Source organism: Delphinapterus leucas, chromosome 4 (genome assembly GCF_059928025.1).
Source record: "Delphinapterus leucas isolate spDelLeu-1000000601 "Yukka" chromosome 4, BTC_Dleu_Yukka2, whole genome shotgun sequence".
NCBI lineage: Eukaryota > Metazoa > Chordata > Mammalia > Artiodactyla > Monodontidae > Delphinapterus > Delphinapterus leucas.
This window is the reverse complement of record NC_143132.1, coordinates 54566363-54579226: the sequence shown is the minus strand read 5'-3', so window position 1 is coordinate 54579226 and position 12864 is coordinate 54566363. Positions and strand designations below refer to the sequence as shown.

At 39.9% G+C, this 12864-nt stretch overlaps 1 protein-coding gene across 10 annotated transcripts in view; it reads right to left on the bottom strand.

Annotated features, from left to right (window-relative positions):
• BBX (BBX high mobility group box domain containing) overlaps positions 1-12864 on the bottom strand; it is a 282463-nt gene that overhangs the window by 179890 nt on the left and 89709 nt on the right. The gene's annotated exons all lie outside the window — the stretch shown is intronic.

Below are 12864 nucleotides of genomic sequence, written 5' to 3'. Positions count from 1 at the left end.
CAGGGTTTGGTCCTGGGGCAGCTGTGGGCTCAGGGGATCTTATGGCAGCTGTGCTGCTGGTGGGTGGGGCTATGTATGTCCCTTCCCATCATCTCCCCCCAACCCTCCTGCTAGTTCCCTGGCCTGAGGCGTCCCAGTGCTGGAACCACTGACAGGCTGGTGGGTGGCGCTAGTCCCAGTACTAATAAGCCAGAAGGAGAATTCCAAAATGGTGCTTCCCAGCTCCAGTTTCCTTGCAGTACAACAAGCTCCCCAAAATGGCTGCTACCAGTGTCGTCTCCCCAGGGTAAGTCCCAGTTGCCCCTTGCCTCTCTGGGGTGCCCTCCATGATCAGCAAGTGGGTCTGACTCAGACTCTTTTCAAATTACCACGTCTGCCCTGGGTCTTGGAGTGTGTGAGATTTTGTGCTCGCCCTTTAAGAACGGAGTCTCTATTTCCCACAGCTGTCGGTCTGCAGAAGGTAAGCCCCACTTGGCCTCCAAAGCCAGTGTTCTGGGCGCTTGTCTTCCCGAGGTAGGATCCCCCGGTTGGGGATCCTGATGTGGGGCTTGGACCTCTGGCTCCTTGGGGAGAAGCTCTGCAATTGTAACTGTAATCCTCCCATTTGCAGGCCCCCCTCCCCTCCCCAGGGGGTATGGGTCTTGACTATATCACACCTCAGCCCATCCTACCTGTCTCATTGTGGTTCCTTCTTTTTGTGTTGTTTTTTTGCGGTACGCGGGCCTCTCACCGCTGCGGCCTCTCCCGTTGCGGAGCACAGACTCCGGACGCGCATGCTCAGCGGCCATGGCTCACGGGTCCAGCCGCCCCGCAGCACGTGGGATCTTCCCGGACCAAGGCACGAACCCGTGTTCCCTGCATCGGCAGGCGGACTGTCAACCACTGCGCCACCAGGGAAGCCCTGTGGTTCCTTCTTTATATCTCTAGTGGTAGAAGATCTTTTCTGCTAGTCTTCCAATCTTTCTCATCAGCAGTGGCTCTGTATAACTGTAATTTTAGTGCGCCCATGGGAGGAGGTAAGCTCATAGTCTTCCTACTCTGTCATCTTGGCCACTCCTCCAAAGCAATAATTTTAATGCGCTTACTGAGTATTCTGAATATGTGCTAATTTTACACAGAACTGAGAATGGTACATCAGATAAACAGAGGTAGAGGAGAGGACAGATGCTGTTAAGAGGAAAATCTCTTTTGAATTTCGAATATGAGAACTCAAATAATACTTTTCTTCTATTTATTTCCTGAGCTATGTTTTCCACCCCCTCTCAGAGCAAAACATAGTTGAAGATTCAACTCTCTGACCACCTCACCCTCAACACCACCTTAAACTTGGGTCACCCAACGCTTGGTAAAGAGGATGGTAGGAATTGGGTCAGGGAGAGAGAAGGAGTTGCTAAGGCTAATGTAAACCTGACAATACCCAACATACCATATGAAATATCATTCAGAGACTACAAAGCGGGGGCTTCCCTGGTGGCACAGTGGTTAAGAACCCGCCTGCCAATGCAGGGGACATGGCTTCGAGCCCTGGTCCGGGAAGATCCTACACGCTGCGGAGCAACAAAGCCCGTGCACCCCAACTACTGAGCCTGCGCTCTAGAGCCCGCAAGCCACAACTACTGAGCCCACGTGCCACAACTACCGAAGCCCGTGCACCTAGAACCTGTGCTCCGCAACAAGAGAAGCCACCGCAGTGAGAAGCCCGCACACTGCAACAAAGGGTAGCCCCCGCTCACCGCAACTAGAGAAAGCCCACGCGCATCAACGAAGACCCAATGCAGCCAAAAGTAAATAATAAAATAAAATAATTTTTTAAAAAAGAGACTACAAAGCAGCTGCAAGCCATCTAAATTTCAATGTATAAGGTTCAAAAAATCCAACATAGTTTCTGTCCCATGAACACTCAGTGTTGAGTGTTGAACACTCAACACAGCAGAGTCTCAACAAACACACAGAATTGTTTGCTTATGTTGTGACATAAAGATTTAAAATTAGAAGAAGAAATGTACTATAGAAATGGTCTGAAGCAAAATTAAAGCTGAGGGGACTTCCCTGGTGGTCCAGTGGTTGAGACTTAATGCTTCCAATGCAGGGGGTCTGGGTTCGATCCCTGGTCCATGGAACTAAGATCCCATATACCACAACTAAGCCCGCGTGCCACAACTACTGAGCCTGCCCTCTCTAGAGCCCAGGCACCGCAACTAGAGAGCCCACGTGCCACAATTAGAGAGTCCACTCGCCGCAACTAGAGAAGCCCACGTGGTGCAACGAAGACCCAGCGCAGCAAAAATAAATAAATAAAATTTTTTAAAAAATTAAAGCTGAGGTTTGATGTCCTCAAACTTTCTTCGCAAATCTTCTCCCCTCCCCCAAATATTCCTCACGTCACCACAGGTACCAGCAGGTTTCACTCCATCATCCTCCACATCAAAACCTGCTTTTACATCAAAGATGGAGAATGTTTACCAAGTAGTAAAATATGCATGGTAACAAGCATTATGTCCAAGTAAAAAATCTCTAACTGTGGAGTAATAAGAGTAGGTAGCAATGAAAGCACATCCACAAATTTATAAGTAACCATCATCATCTCCTCTTTGTCTGCTTTTTATTTATTTATTATTATTTATTTTTGGTTGTGTTGGGTCTTTGTTGCTGCGCACAGGCTTTCTCTAGTTGCGGTGAGTGGGGGTAGTCTTCGTTGCGGTGCACGGGCTTCTCACTGTGTTGGCTTCTCTTGTTGCGGAGCACAGGCTCTACGTGCGCGGGCTTCAGTAGTTGTGGCTCGTGAGCTCTAGAGCACAGGCTTAGTAGTTGTGGCGCACGGGCTTAGTTGCTCCGCGACATGTGGGACCTTCCCGGACCAGGGCCCAAACCCATGTCCCCTGCATTGGCAGGCGGATTCTTAACCACTGCACCACGAGGGAAGTCCCTATCTGCTTTTATACCACCGAAATGTAACAGTTAGTCTAAACTGAGTAGCATCAATGGGATAAGAAAAGTCTGAAAGTAGCGAACAGGGGATCCTTACCTTAACTGAAAAGCATGTAAAATGACTTATTGCAATATGAGTCAGCAGTGTAAAGTACTCAAAAGGAAATCGAATTTAGTAGAACTACACTGTCCAGCAAGAAGGAATGAGAGCCCACTCTACATGGTGCTGTCTGTCTTATCAAGTGAAGACAGAAAGAACTAAAGTGCCTCTAGACCCGATCATTGAGAGATTATGGACAGGAGCTAAGCAGCCCTGTTAGGGGCAAAATGGTTGAAGGCAATGAAAATATTACTCTGGAAAAGAAGTGCTGTTTTATATCCTTTTGGGGTCTTATAAAGAAGAGGCATCAAAGAAATAATTTTATATAGTCGTTTCAGAGTTTAAAATGGGAATCAATTAACAGATGTTTCTAGGAGGCAGTTTGAGGTATTCAGTATGAGGAAACACTCTCTAACCATCAGATCTGTCCGAAAGTGAAGTGAGTCTCTCTTGGATATTTATCCATCAATGGAGATGTTCGAACAGAAACTTTAGGAGTTACTGTATGGGCGCTGAGGGCTGGTCGCTAAGCCTTAGAGTCTAAGATCCAAACATTTCAAGATTCTCTAGTTTTCTGAAATCAAAGCAAATAAAAGCTGGAAGCCATGAGGCTTGGAATCCATCATGCCCAGCAGTCATGGTGCCCAGCAACCACAGCTCTATACCCTTGATCCAAATGCCAAATGTGCTAGTGCAGTAACATACCAAAGGAAAGTTTAGGCTATATGTACTTTAAATCATAACGAATGTTAGTTATTAGTCAAACTGTTTAAGGAACTGGAAATTGATCTGATGCTAGTTTCTATTAAAAGTCTACACAGACCGTTTCATAAAATCAAAAGATTTAATATTAATACAATTCAATCACCTCCTAAGCTTATGTTCATATTGTTACACTGAATCCAAACTGGTTTAATATAAGAAATTAAAAATAAATATGAAGTACTATTATTTTCATAAAACTGCTCTTTGAAATCCAAAACTTTTTAGACATTCAAATCTATAAAAAAGTTATTACAGTAATTGATATAAGTTTTTTTTATTTTATACATTAAGAAGACACAGCCACCAATAGTACAGTTATACTCATCAACTTCACAAATATGAAAAAAATTTTCAGAGTAAAAATTACCAGATGGGTAAATCATTTAAGCACATGCCTTCTCAATGTGTATTTTTTAAATCATTATTTTTTGAACATCCCAAAAGACTAGGCTACTAATTGTAAGAGAGCAAAGGATTTGTCAGACACTCACATTTGGCTAGGGATTTTATTTTTTAATTTGTATCTTACAGACTTAGGTCCACATTTTTATTTCATTATCTTATGAAATTTGTCTTTTGGCATATTTTTAGCTGAACTTGCAGGGTGGAGAATACACCCTGGCATTGAAGATCATGAGGTTAATATTTTGGTAGGATTAACATACCTTATAATTGACTTCCTAAGGGATTGTTCCATTGTTCCCCTGCCAGAGGACATTCCCTTTCAGTTAAAATTCCACTGTACAGATAACTACTTTGATATCCACCCAGTGAGTTCTTTCTGCAATTGTACATTTTTATTGTGTGAACCCTTCTCTGAAGGTTATCCCAAACACCTGACATAAAAGCAAAAAACAAACTCCCACAACCTTAACTTTAGAAATCATATTTCCTCAATAAAAATGAACTTTAAATTACAAGTAGATACACGTAGACACTTCCAAAAACTGAAAAGCACTAACAAACAAGTAGAAACAAGCATTTCTAAGATGCCACAGAAGATTCCCACTAGGATCTGTAATTCCCACTAGCCAGCTCTTGATTGCCAATGCTTATGGAAGACTAGATTAACTAGATTAAGTATTCTGAAAACCATTTTCAATTCACGTTGGAATACTCTTGTCTTCCCATAAATGAATTTTCTTAAAGTGATAAAATATATGCAAAAATAATTTGAAAAGTTTTCAAATATATAAAATTTTAAATAACAACTATAGCTTTTTCTTGTAGCTAAAAGTAAAATCAATTTTACATTTCTTAAATACAGGTCAGAAAGATAGCAACTGGAGAGAAGTTAAGGAGTCTTTGGTAGCTAAGGAAAACTGATTTGATTGAAATGTCACTAGGTTGCTATGGATAATCCACAAATAGCAAGAAGAATGCATGCACTGGTAATATTTATATGCGAGACCTCCTACTAAAATGTCTTTAGAAACAAACCAGAACCCCCAAGCTTGTGTTAAAGTATCAGCTTTTCCTTTTTCTTTTTTTAAGCTAATTCTAAGCAAAAAGAATGGTTCCAGTCCAAACATGCAAGAATAAAACTTACACTACATACCAAACACAATGCTTAATTCAAATCTTCTAGATACCCTAAACCAGAAGACTTACTTGAAATTTTTATCTTTTTCCTAACACTTAACCTTCTCCCACCATACAGATATTCTATGGTAATTTTCTTCTTCTTCCTTTTAACCTAAATATCTTCACTATTTTCATGCAAGTAGTTTACTATCATGACTGCCTGCCCGGGGCACTTTATGAGGTAGATGTGATTAGGCAACAGTCAGATGTGCTGAGTGAAATGGGGGAAGAGCCCAAAATGAGCCCAAGGGCTTGGAGGCCTGGGCAGAGGGACAAGGTGATATTGCCCTACTGTGGTGGAAAAGCAGGGCGTCCTCATGGTTAGGGCAGAGAAGATGGCAGAACGGTTTGCTCTAGTCGGCAGAGACCCAGTTGTGACCTCTTTGTTACATGGAGTGAACCAGAAAAAAGTGGAGGAGACAGCAGGATTTGTGAGTCATCCCAACACGCACAGGCTAAACCTATGGTTGAGAAGTGTCATCCAGGGTCCTCACCTCTGAAGAATGGGGAGGACAGCGGCCCCAGGACTGAAATCTCAGGGAACCTTCACAGCCTGCCTTTGGACATTTCCCTCATCATTTTGAGAAGTCAGGAAAGAAGCATGAGGGCTCATTACCCATGACTGACACTGTTGAGTATTTTGAAAAGTTGGTGTGACCTGTTGTCCGGGGGGCCTGCTGATCCTGAAGTCCCCTTTCCCTACAGCACCCTATAGCCTGCCGGTAGCATAAATTGCTCTTCCATGACTTCTCCTTATGTTTACAATCCCTAAGCATTGCAAAAAAGATCTCTACATGCCAAAGCATATTTTACTCACAGAATTACCAGACCATATCCTATTTTCTGTTAGAACTGGTTTAAAAGTGAGAAGATAAACTAACTGCTTTAGTGGGTAACAGAAATGACAAACTCATCAGGATGAGGCAAACCCTATCTGAAAATCTAGAATCACTTTCCCCACTCCTTACCCCAGAAATTTAAGTGGTTCAATTCAAATTAATGGAGGCAATGTCAGTAACCAAAATAACCCCAAGTTTGGTTTTTTTCTTCGGGGGTAAGTTGAGGGTGAGGAGAGAACATATTCAAATATAAAGAGTAGCTGTATTTACTCTGAGACATTTGTTTAATCAGAACTTGAAGGGGCCTCAAAAAGTTTCCACAATGCAGCTTCCTTTTGAGTCACTCTCAACCCAGACAACAAAACACAATCACAGGAGACACTTTTAAAAATGCAGAGGCCCAGGCACTTCCTATCCTGAAACCACTAAAATGAGAATAAAACCACTTAAATGAGAATAATCAGTGAGGATGCCTCTGGTGGCTTTAAAAAAAAAAAATCATTCCATACAGTGCCTCAAAAACATGTGCATAATTAGTACTAACTTAGGGACTACTACCTTGCATGATTTTTTGTATTTATATTTTGGTATTCATATTTTGGGGGATTTATATATTCATAGACCCTGGATAGTTTTCAAATGAACAGGTTTAGAAGTTGTTTGTTTTTTACTTTGTTTAATTTTGGTTTTGGTTTGTTTCCCCCTCATTAGGAATTAATTAGCATTACAGCTTCCTTTATGAAGAGGAAGTGCTAAGGGACAAAGCTACTGAATAACTGGGGAGCTTAGCTACTCACATCACCTAAAACAGACAGCCTCAGCTCTGCAAGCTCAGCACAAAGAGACCCACATCTTATCAGGAGAACTACCATAGAAATTGCAGGCTTCCCCAAGTTCAGATCAAACATTTAAAAAGGAAACATTTCACAATTATAGATAAATCAAAACACTTCTTTCAAGTTGGAGAGATCAAGGAAGTAAAAATGCTGTTGAGGAACATGGTAGTTTCCTATCTAGAATTTTTCTAGACAAAAAGAGTCTACCTTCAGGTACTGACACCTGTTATAAGAGTTTCTAATTTCTCAATTTTTTAAGTTCTCATTTTACTTTAATACTGGAAAATAAACCCTGAAGCTCAGGTTTCAGTGCATAACAATGTAAACTACACATCTGGATCAAAGAAATGCTAATATCAAATATAAAGACTCTAAAAATCGGTGATTGCCAATTATTTGATGCCACATCTACTTTTGTTTTTGGTTCAGTTTTCAAAATGTCTCCTAATGTTCTGTGAATTTTATTAACTATGTCACAGCATTCACTGACATACTGAAAGTTCATTAAACTAAATGGAAATAATCTCAATGAACCCTAAAATAAGATGTTTCCTCACATAAAAATAGTACATATAGGAGAGAAAGATGAAAAAAAATTATTTAATCTATCTCAACCTCTTTGTTTACAGAGGGGCTTTCAAGTGACTAGTTTTATATTTTGATATCAGAGTTGGGAGATATTTTATTTACGAAGAAATTCTATGTTTTATTTTCATTCCCATGTAAGAAAAAGGAGGAAGCAAACACCTATTAAATACACTTTACTTGCACACGCACACAATTTTCATTTATAACCAGCAAGTATTTAATTCAATATCTTTACTAAAAAATAAGGAGCCCTTTAAATCCTTCTGTACTGTTTAAAATTGTTGCAGTGAGCATTTTTGTCTTTTAATATAATTTTTTAAAATATGGAGCCCTCCAGTGGCCAAATATTTATGTCACCATTTAGAAAACCATTAAATAAGAGAGTTCTCGTCATGCTTTCTTTTTCACAACAAACAGAAATAACCATTGTACATTCTTGTTATTTATCATTTTCTAAATAATTTAGTAAATGTCCTCCTCAAAATAAGCCATACTTATATCATCATCAACGGTAAGACACAGTGCGCGTAGAAAAGAAAAAAATATTTTGAACCTGTTTAACCTTGGAGAAAGTAGAACTTAAGTAATATTCAATCACATACAAAAATGCATGCATCAGATTTAAAATATACTGTTTTTCCTCCATGATCACATGCTAGGTGGTAATAAAATTAAGTGAGTTCACTGTGAGTCAAAATTCTTGCTTATAGTATTTATCAATATTCTTGCCTCAAACTCTAATCACCCTAGCTTCTAAACAAATTAACAATTACAGGAACAGTTTGAAGACTTTCCTCATCAGAATTCTCTCTTCCATAAAGACGCATAAAGCTTCCTGTGCATTTGGGAAACATCTAGAAACTGATTTCTATTGATCAAGACCGGCAATGAAAAACACACTAATCAAACAGGTATTGCATAGGGTACCTACTAGCTTCCAGAAGCTTCACTGGGATAATCTCATTTAATAGTTAAAATAACCCTATAAGATAAAGTCTCGGCCAGTCTCCGAGATGCCCCACCCCCCACCCCACCCCCTCCTAGAAGTCCCCGTCCACACTGAATAGGGAACACCTGTGCAACCAACAGGGTACTGCAGAAATCAAAGAGAATTCTGAGGCTGGGTCACACAGAAGACACTGTGACTTCTGCCTTAATGGCTCTTCAACTCCTTGCTCTGGGGGATGCAAAATCATGAGGACACTCTGTAAGTCCTAAGAAAAGGTCCATGTGACTGGGAAGCTCATGAACCCTCCTGCCAACCAGGCACAATCTAGCCAGGCCTGTGAGTGAACCATCTTAAAAGTAATCCACCACTCCAGGCAAGGCTTCACAGGAACCCTGCCCAGAGTCACCCAGCTAAGCCACTCCCAAATTCCCGACCCACAGAAGCTGTGAGATAATAAATGTTTTAAGTTTCATGTCAATCTGTTATACTTCCATAGGTAACTAATACAGACTGATGCTTCTACTGTCTCCATTTTACAGAAGAGCCTGGGAGTGTTTAAAACTTTAAATATATCTAGGAAAAGGGATATTTTTCTTTCTGTAGAGCTTTTCTACCTCTGTGTTATTATTTGGCCATTTCCCCAAAACATTTAACTTGTAATAGTCTGGATTTTCAAATCACCCATATAGAACACTTCTTCTAGCTTTGCTTGTTAAATAGATTAGCATCCCTAAACTTAAAAAAAATTTTTTTAATTCTTCACAGAAAATAAAAGTATTGATTATATAATATGTAGCCTATTTTACTAATGATTATGTCTCAGCTTGTATTCCAAATATGTAATATGGCTTATGTATAAGTAAAAATCCCCTTTTCTTATAATTTGCCTCTGTAGCTCAAGAACTAAGGCTGCTAACACAGCACATACAATTTGACTTAATTTATCTAAATGCACAGTTGTAAATGGTGGATAAAAAGCACTTATTATATGCCAGAAGCTATTCTAAATCCTATTAAATATTAACCATTTAATCCTCACATCAACCTAGGAGGTAGGTACTATTACCCCCATTTTACAGACATATAGAGGTAAGGAAAGGTTAAGGAACTTTCTCAAAAACACACATAATCAACGGCAGAGCCACGACTGAACCCCAGCAGCAGTCTGGCTTCTGATCCTATGCTCTTAACCATGAGCCTATACTGGTTCTCCTAATCTCTATTTATTTCACAAAGTACTATGGGTAGGAGAAAGACCATGTGCTTTGGAATTAGAGTTATTAAGCCCTTTATATCTGTATGATTTAAACATTCTAAATCCATTTTTCTCATGTGCATAATGGGGATAAATGGGTTGCATTTTTATTTTTATGACTATTAAATAAAAACATGAATAAAAAACACCCTGTATAATGCTGACCCATAATCAATATCTATTCGTGTTTTATCTTTTCCCCAAAGGCAGATTTTTTATTAATGCCAGTGAAGCTTAAGCTTCAGAGTCCTTCACTTTCGCAGCCCAACCCAAGAACAATGTGCCTAATTGCATATTCATAACTCGTCTTCCTTTTCTTAAAAGAGGGCCTCCAAATTGTATGACCCTCAGACACCAACAAAACCTGGACCTACCTCTGCTCTTTCCATTAATTATCTCAACACTAAAGCAAGCCAAATGGGTTCCAGTCTGGGTAAGAGGGAGTAAATATACTCCACCTTGTCTGTCCCACTAAATGTAGCTATAAAACCTGGACAGAATATATGCCACAGCTATCTAAGTAGCAGGAAAATAATGGAAGAACAACAAATTCTGAAGTACCATCTTCTCCATTCTCTCACGTGCTGGACTTTTAGCATTTCTGTGGTAGCAGAGAGAGGCAGCAAAAACAGGAACCAAAAGGAACAAAAATTCTGAAAAAGGGGAACCTTCATCTCTGATTGGTTCCAAGAGGGTGGGGCAAACCCACCTCTTTATCCTCCCACCACTTACTCCCAGACACGGGTACAATCATGGGACGTGCACAGTAAGACCATGGTAACTAAAGCCCCAGCTTTCCAACCAGAGAATCAAAATGAAAAGTGGGGAACTTCCCTGGCAGTCCAGTGGTTAAGACTTCACCTTCCAATGCCAGGGGTGTGGGTTCAATCCCTGGTCAGGGAACTAAGACCCCACATGCCTCAGGGCCAAAAAACCAAAACATAAAACAGAAGCAATATTGTAACAAATCCAATAAAGACTTTAAAAAAAAAAATGAAAGTGGGAGATGGTAAAGAGGAGTTCTTTATTAACTCTTGGTCTCATCTCAAGCTACACACGCATGGATCTGACCCTAAGCAGTACACAGGACATTGAGAACTGAACTACTGGATAGAGCACGGCTCAATTCTCAGATTGGCCACTGGGTGGCAAATAAGAAGACAAATCCAAATAACACTGAAAAGGCTTTCAAAACAGAACTGACCTAGAAAACAATTCACAGATATCCAGCTTGAACTTGAATCCTGAACTTAACTGAATCAATTTCCTACTAAAACTAAAATATCACAATTTTCCATAGACTTTATAAAAAAACCCGGAGTCTCATAACAATCAAAATGTCCAGGATAAAACCCAAAGTCAGTCAGCGTATGAAGAAATAAGAAAAATCTCAACTTGCAAAGGAAAAGATAATCAACAGACCTCAATTCTGAAACAATGCAGATGTCAAAATTATTTGACAAAGATTTTTTTTTTTTTTTTTGCGGTACGCGGGCCTCTCACCTTTGCGGCCTCTCCCGCTGCGGAGCACAGGCTCCGTATGCGCAGGCTCAGCGGCCATGGCTCACAGGCCCAGCCGCTCTGCGTCATGTGGGATCCTCCCGGACCGGGACACGAACCCGTGTCCCCTGCATCGGCAGGCAGACTCTCAATCACTGCGCCACCAGGGAAGCCCCCTTGACAAAGATTTTTAAAATCCTCCAACAAGTGAAGGCAAACACTCTTGAAGATGACAAAAAAAAAAAAAAAAAAAAAAAGGACTTAAAGGTGGTACAGTGCTCTGGAAAAGTTTGGATATTCCTCATATAAATATGTGTTTATGATATAAACGTGCAATCCTACTTACTCCTAGGTATTAACCCAGGAGAAATCAATGCATATGTTCACACAAAAATCTCTACATGAATGCTTATGGTGGCTTTATTCATGATTGCCATAAATTGGAAATAACCTGATGGATGAATAGATGAACTCTAATACATATATAATGGAATACCACTCAGCAGAAGAAAAGAATGGGCTATTGATGCAACAACTTGGGTGAACCTCAGGTACTACAGTAAGTGAAAAAAGCCAGTCTCAAAAGAGTCAATTTGTATCACATGCTCCAAAAGACAAAACTATTATAATGAAGAAAAAAACAGTGTTGGCAGGAGTTGGGGTTGGGAGAAGGGTATGACTACAAGTAACATAAGAAAAGTTGGAGGGGGAGGACTGGAACTTTATAAATGTGAACATTGAACTGTACATAAAATCTATTCATGTTTTAAATAAATAGAGTTATATACACCAAAAGCCAATTTTATTGCCAGTTAATCTAAAAAGTTTAATAAACAAAAAGTTTTAAGCCCAAAGTTTAAAAAAAATAATAAATTGCTGGAGTATTTATGAATAAAAGCATTTGTAATAGATGAGTAGTATCAATTTACTGATTGAAAGGACATTTGGCCCATTGCACTAAAACCCAGTGGAATCAACTAAACAGCATCAGAACTGAAAATGACTTAGAAAGGTGTAATCTTACCCAATATGCTTCCTGTTCCATTGTATACACAAAACCAAGACCAAAATAGCACATGGAACGAAAATCAAAAACACTGTGTCACTGTCAGTTACCAGGCATCAACTCAGGCCTTCAAACTGAAGGATATCCAAATTACCTGAGGTAAGAATCTCTCTGTCTTCGGAAGACCCATTCCAATGTTAATAATTCCACCTGGAAATTCCAAGCTATGTTCTCCATAATACCATCTTTGCAGTGTTTTCATCTTCTCTACCACATTAAGAAAAAGGTGAGGAAATTTTACTTCCAGAAAGGTGATACAAACATACTTATCCCTAATGCTCTCACTAAATACAACTAAAAACACTAGACACTACATATCAAACAATCATAAGAAGATTCTGAAAGGAGGAAAAAAAGGCAAGCTAGCTAGGGACTTCACGACCCAAGGAGCAACACAGTTTTGAGATCCCTGGTTCTTCTTTTCACCCTGTATGTCCTAGACTTGGAACTGAAG